This window comes from Coturnix japonica, chromosome 12 (genome assembly GCF_001577835.2).
Source record: "Coturnix japonica isolate 7356 chromosome 12, Coturnix japonica 2.1, whole genome shotgun sequence".
In the NCBI taxonomy this organism is placed as follows: domain Eukaryota; kingdom Metazoa; phylum Chordata; class Aves; order Galliformes; family Phasianidae; genus Coturnix; species Coturnix japonica.
Genome location: NC_029527.1, coordinates 4,627,256 through 4,641,866, shown reverse-complemented (window position 1 = coordinate 4,641,866; position 14,611 = coordinate 4,627,256). Strand labels below are relative to the sequence as shown.

The 14,611-nt window shown below is 42.2% G+C and overlaps 1 long non-coding RNA gene across 1 annotated transcript in view; it reads left to right on the top strand.

Moving 5' to 3' along the window:
- Positions 1–10,082, top strand: part of LOC107319724 — a 39,500-nt gene extending 29,418 nt beyond the window's left edge. The window contains exon 2 of the long non-coding RNA XR_001557903.2: positions 9,536–10,082. This is a non-coding gene — a long non-coding RNA (uncharacterized LOC107319724). The remainder of the gene's footprint in view (positions 1–9,535) is intronic.
- Positions 10,083–14,611: the final 4,529 nt, after the last annotated feature.

Sequence of the window (14,611 nt, the reverse complement as noted above, 5' to 3'; positions counted from 1 at the left end):
TTTGGAGCTTTTTGGTAGTTTGTTTGCTTTGGTTTTGTTTTTTAAACAGGGTTGATGGTACATAAGTAGAATATCTGTCTGACCCCTTCTTGCCACACAGTGTTTTCCTGCTATGTCTTCCTGTGATCTCTTTGCTGTCCCCGGTGCTTTAACTACTCTTTAATCCTCTGGAGCATATTCAACAGTTCCTTTATGTGTGCAGAGTGAACAATTCCTTTTTGTAGGCTCTGTGCAAATGTTTCCGTCACGGCTCTTTGAGCACATGTGGTAGCACACCATGGAGGGCAAAATTCTTTCTTCCTTACAAAGTGCTGGCTGTTTTAAGATTAGAGAGCTGCAGATTAAAACGAAAGCAGCAAATCTGTGCTTGCATGGTATACAGGATCTGCGGCACAGCCCTGCATGAGGGCTTGGATATTTTTGGTCCATCTGCATTCCAGAGTAACGATTTTATAACTTTGCGGCATAACCTATTTCATAGCACCGTCAGTGATGGCTTTTTTTTTTTTTTTTTTTGGTATCAACAGGCCTGTGAAAAAGGATTCATGAGATAGAAAGATGCTTACGGTGGGAAAAGCTGAAATGCTGCAGCCAGCATGTGTGTTGGATTCTCTCTGCAGTTTTTAATATAAGCTAATTTTAATATTCAAGTGAAAAATGGAAGTGCATAAGCACAACCTGGAGCAATTTTACAGCTCCCTGCAATCTTCCTTATTTATTTATCGTATTTATCATGTAAACAACTGCGTTGTCATAATTTCCTATGCTAGTGTTGATACAATTAAATTTTCATGACCTCGGTATATCCTGAAACAGACATGGGCTATGGAAGGCACATGTATTATGGGCAGAGGGTGGAAACGCATGCTTCAACTTTTGAAGCAGCCACTGTAGTCTATGGCTGGATCTGTACTGACATGGATATGTCAGTCACCAGAATACATTATAACATCATAACAGCCACTTCGGTTAACTTTGTTTCTAGCAGAAACAAAGTGGTGTTTCAGTGTGGCAACGTGTAGTCCCACACAGTGGGAATCACATGGGCAGCTCTGGCAGTGATTATCTGAGGACCTACTGCTTGCTAGGTGGACATTTACAGAGCCAAGGCTTTGGTGTGTGGTGTGCTGTCCTCTGCAGGTTCTTCCTTGCCACTGCTGGGGGAAAGCCGCAGAGCATCCACCCCAAGTTTGAAGCCTTGCAGCTGGTTTTAGTGGCAGGCTTGTTCTGATGGCACTTTGGCTGATGAGCAGAGACTTCTCCTTGCAGAGCTTTTCAAAACCCATCTGCTGAAGGACAAGGTTCATGTGAGAGGCGAGTGAAGGATTACACTGGAAATCCTACCCATGAAGAATGAACGTCTGCCTCAAGTATTCTAATCCATCATGTAAAAATGTGAGGCCTTTGGTTCAGGCAAAGGTTTGGTATGTTACTCATCATTCTAGAACATAGGGTTTGAATTAAGCTTGGCCAAAATCTTAATGCACTTCTCAGGTTGGGGTGAATAGAAAGCAGGTCCAGGGAACAGGACTCTGCAGGTCTGTGGAAAGGATGAGGAAATATCTCTTGGGGCAGATTGAAGTTGTCAATTAAAATTTAATGATAGCCTTTGGCAATATGAGAGCAAGAGTTGGATCTAAAGCTTTTGTTCATTGCTATAAATAAATTAAAGCCATAAGGTGCATTGGTCATCATTTAAAAGACAGCTTTTGCCAGTAAACATGGTTACATCATGTATTAGGTTATGGAATTGTGAATACAACTGGACAATGAGAGAACATTAAAAATTGGCTTCAGTTATATATGGAAAATATGTACAGTGGCTGAATAAATACAAGCAAGAGGGCTGGAAGGAGCTGGTTCCTCACTGTGCTGGTTGTTGTCCTGTGCAGGGTGTGAGGAGGTGAGAAAGACAGTGCAGGGTTCTTTCTGGATCTCAGTAATAAAAAGGCCTGACAACAAACAGCTTAATGAGATAACTGCTTTAATGAGACAGTAATGAAAAGAGCGTAGAACACAGACAAATCTTACATCCCTCTAGATGCTGAGCATCCTGTGTTCATGTAGAACTGGATGGAGCTCCCCAAAATTTTCCCTCAGTGCACTGTGCAGAGCAGATCCTCTCCGTGGAGTGAAGTTCTCCCTTTTGCTTATTCTAGCTAATATATGACTACCTTACAAGAGAACAACTCCATTCCTAAAGGATGTTCTCATGAGAACTTGATGAGAGATCTGGCTGAGCATGTCCTGTACCCAGTGAGTTTGTGCAGCATCGTATGGACCTGTATCTGCTCAGGTTAAGTTGTTGTGTGTATCACTACCTCCTCAGTGTGCCACAGGCTCAGGATCAATATGTTCCACCCTGGGGTCTATTTACAGTTTACCTTTCCCAAAGGCATAACAAATTACAGGATACACAAATTACATTTGGGTTTCTCAGGCCCATAACAGGAGGCCCAGTAGTGTAGGCACTGCCTGTTTGAGGTCATTGACTCCTCCATCACAGTGTCTTCTGCAAGGTGTGACATTGCAGGTGAGAAACACACCTGAGCATCAGCTGCATAGAGCCAGGCTGCCTACTGGCTCACTCATTGTTTCAGGTGGAACAAGCTAGGGGAAATCTTGAAACAGCACTGCCCCATCTTAAATAAATGAAACAGCAAAAACTACAGCAAAATGTAAAGATCTGACTGTGTCTTGGTAATAGTGTCACTCCTGAGAGTACGGGCACCAGCAGGCTTGTTGCTAGGCAAAAGCACAAAGGACTGCTGCAGTAGTGCTCCAAAGAGGAGCCTGCGGATTTGGTTCTGAGAAGAAGCTGAATTTCAGTAGGGATATTTGCATATTTTGTGTCTAGAGCCGGTGTTTGATTCTAATTTTAAAAGAAATCTGTAATTTCCCCTGCCTGACTGTTGTGTTTTAACTGCTGCACTATTCTCTTGCCTGCCATTAATTTTCCCCCACTGTAATTAACATACATAAAATCAGGTTTCCAGTTTCTTCCTTATTTATGAGGGTGGTTGCTTTGAATACGATTACAGTGCCATGGCTTTTCACAGCACATATGTTCATCATCTTCCATAGTTAAACGTGTGTTATTAAAATGCAATAACAGTAACACCACAGAGTTACTATTACATTATAAAAACATTCTCGGCATGGAATAATGGTACCTGAGGGGCACAGGGAAGTACAGGTTTCTGCATCTTGAAGGTTTTACCACCACAATGATGTCTTTCCAGGAATGCCATGAGAGACTTCAGCAGTGCTCTTACAGTGATATATAATAATTAAAATACCCTGGAAGGTAACTCCTGCTTAAATGGTAGTGACTTAATTTAAGTGATTTGAGAAGCTTTTCTGAGTTACTGCTGAAAGATCTTAACTGCTGAGAGAGTTAACCAGTGCATACATCTACGACTGTATGCTGTACGCATGCATATATAGGCAATATATATGTGGCTGTGGGTTCCCATATAAACCTACCTAGATTCCAGTCCTATTAAGTGATGGGATGTTACCACTGTTTGTCTCACTTTTCTCAGTGATGGGCAGAGGTGTGGTAAGTTCTCAAAGCTGGCCTTACCCTTTGCCCCTACAGGAGCTAGAATTTCAAACCAGGAATTTCAGCCTCCAGGCCAGGGGAAGTATTAACTACATAAATATCCCAGTGGCTTGAAGTGGAAGTGGGAATGTATTTTTTAAGATACTGAGTTTTGTGTGTTCAGAGTCTATCCTGGCTGAGTTGAACAGCAGGACAGCAAGGAGCAGGTAGAACTTTGGTGATCTTTGTGGCAACTTTTACTCCTTTTAATAGAAGTTCTGAGATGTGGATGATATGTTGGCACATGCTGAATATACCACAAGCACACCAGGCAGTGCTATATACTCTTGGTAATGGCTAGTCTGTTACTTGCTGTAGTACATCCTGAGATCTCATGTAAATACACAGAAAGGCATTTCATTTACATAGAATATTAATGGCATTAATTAGGAAATCGATGTATAAATATCTTTACATGAATTTTAAAAAAAAGTGGTTGAAGACAAAATTAACTGCACATAGCAGCATGAGTCAGATATCTCTAGGCAATTCCATAGAGATGGCTTCAGCATTTATATCACTTACCTCTGTGATGTCTCAGCCAGTTCTGGCACGCAGCTAAGGAGGGAATAGATTATTGTGCAACCAAATGAGGTTATTAAAGTAATGTCAATATAATTTCTTATTTATTTATTAAAAACAAAACAACCCTTAAAGTGGTCATCTGGCAGTTTGTTCTGTACAGAGCTGGCTTAGAACTGATCTCAGCTGCTGTGCAGGACTGTGCCACTGGGAGACTTCTGATGCATGGATTTAGGAGGGAGCCCATGCCTTGTGACTGGTTGTGGCCTGGAGGTTGGGTATGTTAGGGTTGCTGCTAGGTTTTCCTGCTCTGTGAACCTGCCCTGACGGGCTGAGGACTTGGTTAGTATCTTAGGCTGCAGTAGTGGGGAGGATCTTTCCACAGCCACTGTTGCTGGTTCCCATGCACATCAGTTTCCTTCATCCTCCAGGCACTCCTTGGGGGTGGGTGATACAGCCCATGAGAGAATGCTGTGCCCTGTGCAGTGTGGTGCCTTAGCACTCTCACTGCAGATAGAACTGCTCTGCTCGGTGTATTTGCCTACAGGTATACGTGTGGTCTTCATTACGCCTAGAAAGTATTGTCTGCAGCCACTGGTATGATGGAGCCCTACTGCAAGGCTTGTAGGATAACTTTCAGGCCAAGATGCAAATTTGCAACAGATTGCATCAGACAGCATTACACACTGATGTAACTACCTCCACAGAGACCATCAGCAGAGAAGCAAGCAATCTGGCAGCAGCCGAGTTAGTGAAATGTGTGGTAGCAGGCCAAACACGAGGGCTGGAGTAATGCATTGAATGTAATGTGTTCATCTTTCTGCAGTTTGTAAGGAGACATGAGACAGAAGCATGGCACTGAGGTTTTGCTCTGCAGCCAGCAGGGTAGGAGCTACTTGTGCAAAAGTGCTAGTGCTGATGTGGGCAGTTTTTCAGACAGCTGTTTGCTTTAGCCTCAAAGCTTCTGACCTCGACTTCCATATTCCAATGCTTAATATCATTCTTTGTTCACTCTTTCCCATTGTTAGGAGCTGGGTTAAAAATCTAAACCACGCTGCTCTTCTGTGCATGTATTAGTTCTTGCATGTTTGATATAATAGAATTCCTCGCAGTCTTCACAATATCTAAATGATATCTCAAGCTAAAGCTGCTCCTGTAGATAGATTAAATATGATGTACTATGGTGCCTCAAACCCAGCCCCCAAGACTGTTCACATGCACAGCTTACAAGCAGGCTCAGTGCTGGCCTGCTCCTCTCACCATGCTTTGAGCTCGCAGGTGTTTTCCATCTGCATGCTCTGTGTTTCTAGCAGCACTCCCAGCTTTGCTGCTAAAGAATGAGGCCTTTTGCTTGTGCTTCTGGGTTTAGGAATCAGAGGTACCTGAGGAGCCCAGCCCCAGACTGTTCAGCCAAACAGCTGAATGTATACAAGTTTAAAGTATTGCTTCTGCTCCAGTGTCTCGCACTTTGTGAAACATGGTCTGTAATTATGTTCTCCCTTGGTTTTCACAGTGCCTAAGCATTCCTATTACATTTGTCTAATGCTTGTACTATTTCTTCCGCCTCTTTTTAATTCTTATTTTAAGCCTATGACTAAGGGAAACAATTTAAAAACCCATTACAGTGTTGTCCTTGATGATGCGTTCATCAGAGAACGGCTCATAATGCTCTCCTAGGACTGAAATTACTGGGTATCTTCAAAGCTCAGCTGACAGAACCTAGCCAGGCAAGGGAATTAGCCTGATCTACGAGATAGAGCAAATTCCTTTCTGCATTTGCCAAAACATAATAGAAGGGACCATTGTTCGTGCAGGGAATCATCCTCTGCTAAGGTCCTGGCCATTGGCCTGCATTGTGAGACGTGGATTACCCACCACTGGAGGTCTTTCAAGAACAGGTTGGAACACCATGTAACTTGGCAGGAGCATTATCTGCCTCTGTGAGCCTGCCCCAGAGCACTGGGTGTGGATGGATGACCTCCCCTCAAGCGCTGGTTTTCCTGCTGATCCAATATAGTTGTCTTTTTCTCTAGCTTGACAACTGATACAGATGTAAATGTCTGCGTAGCTAAGCAATGTCTCCAAACAGGCCTAAAGGTTTGTCCCCCAAAATCACTGTTTCCATTTTCATCTCAGAGCAATTACAGCTCTTCAGGCTGGCACAGACACCAGGGGCAGGCTGGAGAAGCAGCGAGGACTGTGCAGCTCCTAGGAGAATATAAAGAAAAATAAAGAATGTATACTTTTCTCATGAAACCACACTCTTGAGGCCCCCAGGGCCTATCTCCAAGCTTAGGTGTGCCCACTAGTGGAACAGGTGAGCAGAGATGCCTTGGCTTGCAGCAGATATGGAGGAACACAGCAGTGCCTAGGTTGGTTCCATGTGGGTCCTCGGGCATCCACTTCAATTTTGTTTGAATCTCTTTTAGAAAAACCTGAGTCAATTCTCCAAACTGATTGCATACCCTTATAGTATTTTGAGTTTGCATTAAAAATGGAATGCCTTTATTTTAAGCTTGCATCAGAATTTGTTCTAATTCAATTTCAAGTCTTTTAGTTTCTTGAAATGGCATATCTGGCTGAAGTTAGATGGGGCCTTTCTTGCCTGGGAATTGCAGTATCTAAAGTGGCTGATGTGCTGTTACGTTACTGAAATGCCTTGTTTAAATACACTCTGCCCAGCTTGAAGGAACCTGATTAAGCTTTGATACATCAGGAGTTATGATGGAAAAACTTTCTGTTTCCCTTTTTGTGCTGTTAATCTCTGTCCAAACAAGCACAACTATCAAAACTCTCTCCATTTTTGTTTCTCTTTTTGTCTGGGGAGCAAGAATCTGCCAGCAGCAAAGTGATATAATTGATGCTAATACAGAGGAATGTTTGGCCATGGGGCTGTACTCTGTGCGTGGCCTCTCAAGGGTCACAGATTTGGCATAAAGGAGAGCTTGGTCTCTAAAACAGAATTGCAGGGCAGAGTATGACTGTCTAACAAAAGATTATCTAGAGCAGAATCAGGCATTGCAGGGCTCATGGTGCAAGAGCTTGTAGACAGTAATTATGGTCTTTTCTATCTTTTAGTGCAGATGAGCAGTACATAGCCCTTGCTTTGCAGCACTCTTGAGAAGCACAGCTAGGATGGAAGGGTTCCCTAGCTGCACTGCCCAAAACCTATGAGCTCTCATAAGGAAGATGGCCTGATTCAGGCCTTGGCTGAATGGGGCCAGAATGTAGCAAAACCACACCTCTCTTCTTCCCCTTCAAGGCAACTGAACCCTTAAAAGGTGTTGCTGGTTTTTTTTCTAAGCCATTGGTAGAAACAGTACGAAAGGGATTTTGCCCAGAAGTGATTGATTGCATTCTTTGATTTCTAGAATCATTTAGAGTACTCTGGAAATGTCACAGAATTCAATGGAAACTGCTGACAGCTCTTTGTATCCTTAATAGTGTATCCCATCGTTATTAAAAATGTGTTCAACATAAAATAATGGCATGAAAATAGGCAGAATATCTACCTAATCTAAATCTCAAAAAAAAAAACCAAACCAAAAAAAAAACAAAAAAACAATCCTTGCACAATTATTAATCAAGTCAGCTTTGTTATCTTGCACGTGTTAATACAGTCTTATTTTATTATTTTAGTAATAGCAATATGGGAACATTTTAAAAAATCAATTTATCAGCAGTTATTTGGTTAATGGCATGATACCTGGACTGATACAATTAGTTATGAATGCGTCAAAGGAGATTTTCCAGTTTTCAGCCCAAGAACAGCAGGACTGGGCAATCAGCGCCTGTAGAGGCTCTTTCTTATGTATTTGAATTTGGACATTCTTATCCTACTATGTTTCTGAGTAAAGGTTTTCTGTTTCAGATTCCTTATGAGTAGTGCAGCTCCCAGAAAAGGCAATGGAGCAGATTAACCACTGATGCCACTTCGCAGATACAGCAACCTCAGTGGCACGTATATTATTTAGCTATGTTATAAACTGGATTTGGAAAATGCTGTAGGAGTATCTGTGTAGAGGAAGCATAGCTAACACACAAAGCTTACCTCACACCTCGGCTGCAATGAATGGTGAGGATGTTTCCCTGATAATCTGGTCTGTTAACTCTTAGCATTGTGTTGCCTTGTGAAATGACAGAAGTTCTGCAGAAAAAAGGTGTGAAGAATGTTGATACGAGCTAGGAATAGAGCTGTGCACCATTATAAGCCACAATAAAAATATACAACAAAGTAGAGAACTTCTGAAAAAGAGAACAGTGTTGAAGGAAGTACCCTATGTTATTTATTATTGACATCACAATGTGATTTTCTGAATAGCGTGAATCATTTTCCAGCTCTAGCAGAAAACAACAGACTGCTGAGGCACTTGCTGCCTCTATTTGTTGAGGCACGTCCCTTTTTGTCAGCATAAGTAATGCCACAGTGTTCTTCACCAAAAGTTTTATTCTTCTGCATGTGTTTCCATGCTGGATTTCCTTCTTTTTCCATATCTGAAGCTGTTCTTTCCTGCTGTTATGTTCATTAACTTTACCTTCAGAATAAGCAGCTGGAATCAGCCCATGTTTCCCTCTGAAATAACAATACTTGGCAGCAAGGATGCAAGACCCTGCTGCATCTTCCCATCGCCATTGTCTCATGGTTATTTTTCACAGTAGAGAAGAGCAGCAAACCAGCTTGTGATCTAGGAGTGGTGCATGCTTTAAACAGGCCATTTCCTATGCACTGGTTTAATAAGGGCAGATGAGTGGTGTCTCCTGCTTCAGATTTCCTCACTGGGGCAGACCTGGCTCCCAGGAGGACCTGCAACCAGCAGCCACTTCCACAGCCCTGTGTGCCACATGGTGGCCTTGTGCAGGAATTGGTTGGTCTCCTCATCTAAACCCAGCTATGCAAAGCCAACCAACCAGAGAACTGCCAAGCCTCTTCCAGAACCAACATCTGAAATGTGATATGACTTCCAGAGTCCAGTGTGTTGCCAAAGATGTCTGCTTCCAATTTATTTTTCCAGTAAGTCCATGCTCTTTAGAGCACTCCATTGATTTTCATCACAGCACACTGTTGGCTTTTGGAGGTTAGATTACATTGCTGCTGTATTTGTTTTAACTAATTTTTGAAGCAAAACCACAATCTCATTTACGCTCACTTATGTTCTAATTAATGACAGCTAAATATTAGAGATATGGAAAAACTCCTAGGACAGTAACATAGACAGAAGTCTCCCTAAAACCACCTGCTTGCATGATCTGGATGTACATCTCCTTGGATGTAAGTGGTTTAAGGAAGGTGGCTCATGCAACTGTTTTTAAACATTTCTGCTTCCATTGGAAGTAGAACTTTCAAAAAGAATGTGAAGAAACCGATTCATTTCTTGAGTCTCAAAGTATATCTTTGGTCTTTTTTTGTAGGAAACTTCAGTTGTTTATTTCTTCAGATCAATTTGCCCATCTCCAGCTGTCCCAAAATGCCTTCAGAAGAATGGGAACATTCATTTTAGCAACAATAATACAGCAAAATTATAAAATCTGAGACTGGTTACTAATTATCCTTGTCTGGAATAGAAGAAATTATAGAAGCCATTGAAACACAGAGGACAAGGAAATAAATGTGGATGTCTCCCATTTTAAAATGCTGAAGAAAAAGTATGTAATTCAAAAGATGAGGCTTCTATTTGCAGATTTAGAAAAATGGAAAACCTAAATATTTCAGATAAGACTAAGAAACCTAGGCATGATGTTGATAGAACTTGGGGTAATTAAAACCAACCACAATGAAAAGAAACTTGGAGAACCTTAAAAGCAAAACAGCCGTAGAATGATGGAATATCTCGAGTTGGAAGGGACCCATAAGAATCTCCAAATCCAGCTCCCAACAACACCACCTACAATTCAGACCTTACGACTGAGAATGTTATCCAGGCACACCCCTGAATTGGGCAGTTCAGTGCTATGGCCATTGCTCTGATCAGCCTGTTCCTGATAGCCAACATGGTCACAGATCCACGCTGTTCCTTTGGATTCTTCCACTGGTCACCAAAGAGAGGAGATCATTGTCAGGCTGAAATTAAAGGAAGCTGATCAGCGTGTGGTGGTGGCCAACTCGTAAACTGGTAAGACATGGATAATGGCTGAGATAACTAATAGTGCAATTGTGACCGTGTGATATTTGAAATCAGCACCACACACTCACCTGAAGGACAGCATTCGATTCTGTTGGCAGAAGGAATTTAGAAATCATTTACTGAGAAAAGCAGTGAAGAAATGAGTCAGAAAACTGGTAGGCAGGAAGAATACAAATAGAAGGGAACGTACAAATGTGTTTGGAGAAATAACAAGAAAACTTGTACTTCCATATACTTCTATGGCAAGAGCAAACATTTTAAATCAGAAGACATAAAATCTGATCTATTGGGAAGTGTTTCACTAAGGAGCTGCTTGTCTTGGGATGCTGCCTATTTTCTAGTTAAATGCACTGAGCACTGGAGAAGTGGGAAAAATCCCTCTAAAAATTGTTTGCCCTGGTGTGAATGATTGTCATCCTCAAATTTATGTCTTGAATCTAGAGCAGGCCCTGGGGAACTGTAAATATCTGAAAGGCTTTCTAGGCACCATATGGTGGTTATGAAAGGCTCTAACACAGGCCCAGTTCTGAGTCAGAAGAATGGAAATGAGGAAGACTAAATCTTGGAAAGCAGGGTGTTCGTGATTATGAAACCAAAAGTGGCAGACAGACTTAAGCCCTCTACACTTCAGCAACACTTGCTCTCTATCTATTTATAATTCATTTTGCTAGAGGGGCATTATTCAAGTGAGAAAATACTCTTCCGCTCCAGCTTGGGAGTGAAGGCACTGTTGTAAGAAAAGAAAAGCAAATTGAGCTATTTTAAATATCTGAAGAGGCACTGAATCCAGCCATGTACTTGCAAAAGGTTCTGCCTTTGCTGTTGCCTTGCTTTCCACGCTGTGGGAGCGGTGCTTGTTATCTTGCATCATCTTGAACAGGCAGCTTTGCAAAGCTTGTGTTGTATTGCTCTGATATAACAAAGCCTGATATCATGCAACTACCCATGCAAATGCTGCTAAGACATTTTGGGGTGTATTGATTAAAGCAGACAGTTCTTTAGGGGCATCTGTGTTGTGCCAGAGGATGGCTTTCCCAGTGATCTCCTCCCTCCCAAGCAGGACAGTACTGCATTGCTGTATACCTCCCCCATGGTATTCCCACCTCCTGGTATTCTTTCACTGCTGCTCTAGCTCCGGTGGTCCCCTCATATGAGTTCTGTGACGCTTGTGTTTAACTGCCCTCATCCCTCCGAGCAGGCCAGGACCTACAAAGCATCACTTACTTGTTCATGATGTTCCTCTGACAAGCTCGTGCCTGCTCCCCCTGTTAGGGCACCATGCTGCCAGCTCTGCCTGCTTATTTTGGGCTACTGAGGTGTGGGAGAGGGAGTCCAGGGAAGAGAGGAAGGGGGCTCACTCCTCGCTGTTACTTGACACGATGAGAGGGAATGGCCTCAAGTTGTGCCAGGGGAGGTTCAGCTTGAGTATTAGGGAAAACTTCTCTGAAAGAGTGTTGGAGCATTGGCATGGGCTGCCCAGGGAGGTGCTGGAGTCACTGTCCCAGGAGCAGTTCAAGAAACGTGGAGACATGGCACTGAGGGACATGGTTAGCAGGCAATATTTTACTGGTAGGTGGATGGTGTCTACTTCATTAGCTCCTCTGTTGCAAATAATCTTCAGGACAACCAGGTATCTTTCGACAGATGACACTGGAATCTTTTATATTTTCAACAGTCCTATTATTGAGTAATTAATCCAAAGGGATCTGTGCCTGGTAGCAGGGTTTGGTACAGAACAGTTAATCCTGATGCAAATACTGAGAGCTCAGCAAGAAGAGCTGGTTTCTAGGGGCAGTTTTCAACAAGGGTATATTTTTCTTTCCCTGTGGTGCAGATGAGGGATGTCCATCTACTGAGCACAGATAGTGTTTCAATTACTTGTTGAAGTTGGACTGTGTTGCTAGGACTGGAATAACATTTTAGGAAGTAAAAATGCTTAAACAAAAGATCTTGAAGAATTCCCCACTGAGGTATAACTTTACTGCTTTATAGAGACCAGATCTGCCTCACAAATGAAATTGCTGGGGTTCAGCTGTAGCTGGGGAGTGCACAAAAATGAAGGATGAGAATTTGGTTTTAAAAATTAAAATATATATATTTTTATAATTGGTTTTCATTAAAATTTTTAGCAAATGCCTACATTAAAAAATAAAAAGTTGAATTTATCTATATAACAAATCAGGGGAAATTTTGTACAAGGTTTTCTATTTTTCAAGTTCATTCGAACTTGTAATGAAACGAACTAAAGAATGTTCCATGCCCCATTGTCAAAGGCTGCCAGAAATTAATTACTGTGTCCCTCTGATCTGCTGATGTGTGACCTGAAAGCCCCTTGTTTTAATTATTTTTCCAGCTTATAATTTGGATGTTGGTTTTGTTGCATTCTGCCCTTGTCCACAGAAGCATGTTAAAAATAAAGATATATGAAATACTACTATTTTGAAAATGAACCAGATAGTTTATAGAGTGAAGGTAAGCAATTGAAAAGCCATTCACACATAGGAGCAGCAGAAACATGAGCTGTTCTGCTTTCTGTGTACATCAGGATGTAATGCCTCCTATAGGAGGATTTTACAGTTCTATGATTTCTGTGCCAAAGGAAGGTCAAAGGAAAACCAGGCATCCTTGCTGTACTCCACCACTTCTTCCTGTTGTGGTTTCCACCACTCAACAAGATGCCAGACTTTACCTTATGTCCTTGGGAAGTTAGTGCTCTTGGCAGCTTAGACTGTATCCTAAATGGCACTGGATGTTGTAAACCAATGTAGGTGACTGGCCAAGAAGAGATCTCCCCAGTAGGAATGAACAGGGCCAGTGGCTTGAGAGGGAGTAGGACCTCACAGTTTCCTGCACCTTGAGAACCAGCTGACTGTAAGAGCTACACTCGCTTTCCCCACAGAAATGCACTTTGCCTAGTTAAAAAGGGGATTTTCAGGTTATGCCAATTCTCATAGCTTAGGACTGTGTTTGCAGTGTGCTGTCAGTTGGTACTGCCGGAAAACCTGATCTGCTCCTTACTTTGGTCTCCAGTAGCAACACGGGTTTCTCCCTTATGATATCCTGACAGAAGCCCTAAAAGCTTATCTATCGTTTTAAATGAAAATCGGCTGGGTGTGACAACACTTACAGCTATGGCAGTGGCACAGACACTGAAACCTTCGAAGACCTGGCTTTTTTTTCAGGAGGGTGATAGCAGAAATCATTAAGTTTGTCTAAAAGGCAGCCATTCTGTGCCTGGGAATGGAAAATGCTCTGCCCCTCATTTGCAATAACCAGTGACTCAGCAGCTTGGGCTGCCTGTGCTGGGGTGATGGGCTCACAAGGCATCAATCTCCTATCATTGATCTTCCCCCTCTACCTCTCTTTTCCCAGAGTTGTGACACGATTGGTGTACATCAATTCTGTACCAGTGTGAGATTTGCCCTGTGCATACCTTGATGCCTGTGAGTGGTGGAGGTTACTTGCCACCTTTCTCAGAGCCTGGATGTTAGCCTTTAAAGGAAAGTGTGCTTCATAGGAAGTGGGTATGGAAGGGCCAGGAGAGCAGCTGAGGCTCTTCCTAACTCTCATAGAATGGAACGTCATTAAGCCCCCCAGTGAAAAGATGATCCCACTGACAGAATTTAGCTTTTATTAGGAAAAATAACTTAAGAGTATTGGAAAAAAAAATTGTATTTTAAGCTGAATTCCAATTTCAGCGATACTTGAATTAAAGGTTCTGTGCTATTTGTTCATATTGATATTATCTTGGAGCTGGGAGGCTATTATTGGAATTTCACTCTCTAACACGTCCATTCAGTTATGTTGGCTTTGTGCACCACTTATGACCTTTTTAATATTCAGTCATTTGACTGACTGCCTGTTCTCATTCTTTTTGCTATTTACAGTTTCACAGCCCCGTGGGGAAGGAATAACCACACCGACTGTTAATGAAAATGCAGACGGCTGAAATGAGCAAAATGGTTTCTGTCACTGCTACAGCACAGTGTACTCCCAGTGCTAAGCAAGAACTGCAGCCTCGCTGTGATGGCAGTGCTCAACCCTCCTCCCACTGAAGGTGCTGTGTTGTTTTGCCGTTATCTCATTGATATGCATAGCAGAAACAGCATTAAGTAGCTGCTCCAGCAAAAATTCTACCATGATGCTCTGAAATTGCAAAGGAAACGGGAAATTGTGAGTGCATGTTCCTGATTTATTTATTTTTTTTAATAATTACTGTTGTTTGGTTGTGGAGAGTGTTTATGCAGAATGGCTTCATGAGAAAGGACATGAAGAGATTCCACTAGTTAAATTGTAAAAGAATGAATGTGATTAAAGACAAAGACGGTTTATCCTAGGGACGGTCACGGGCTAAGCAGCTGTG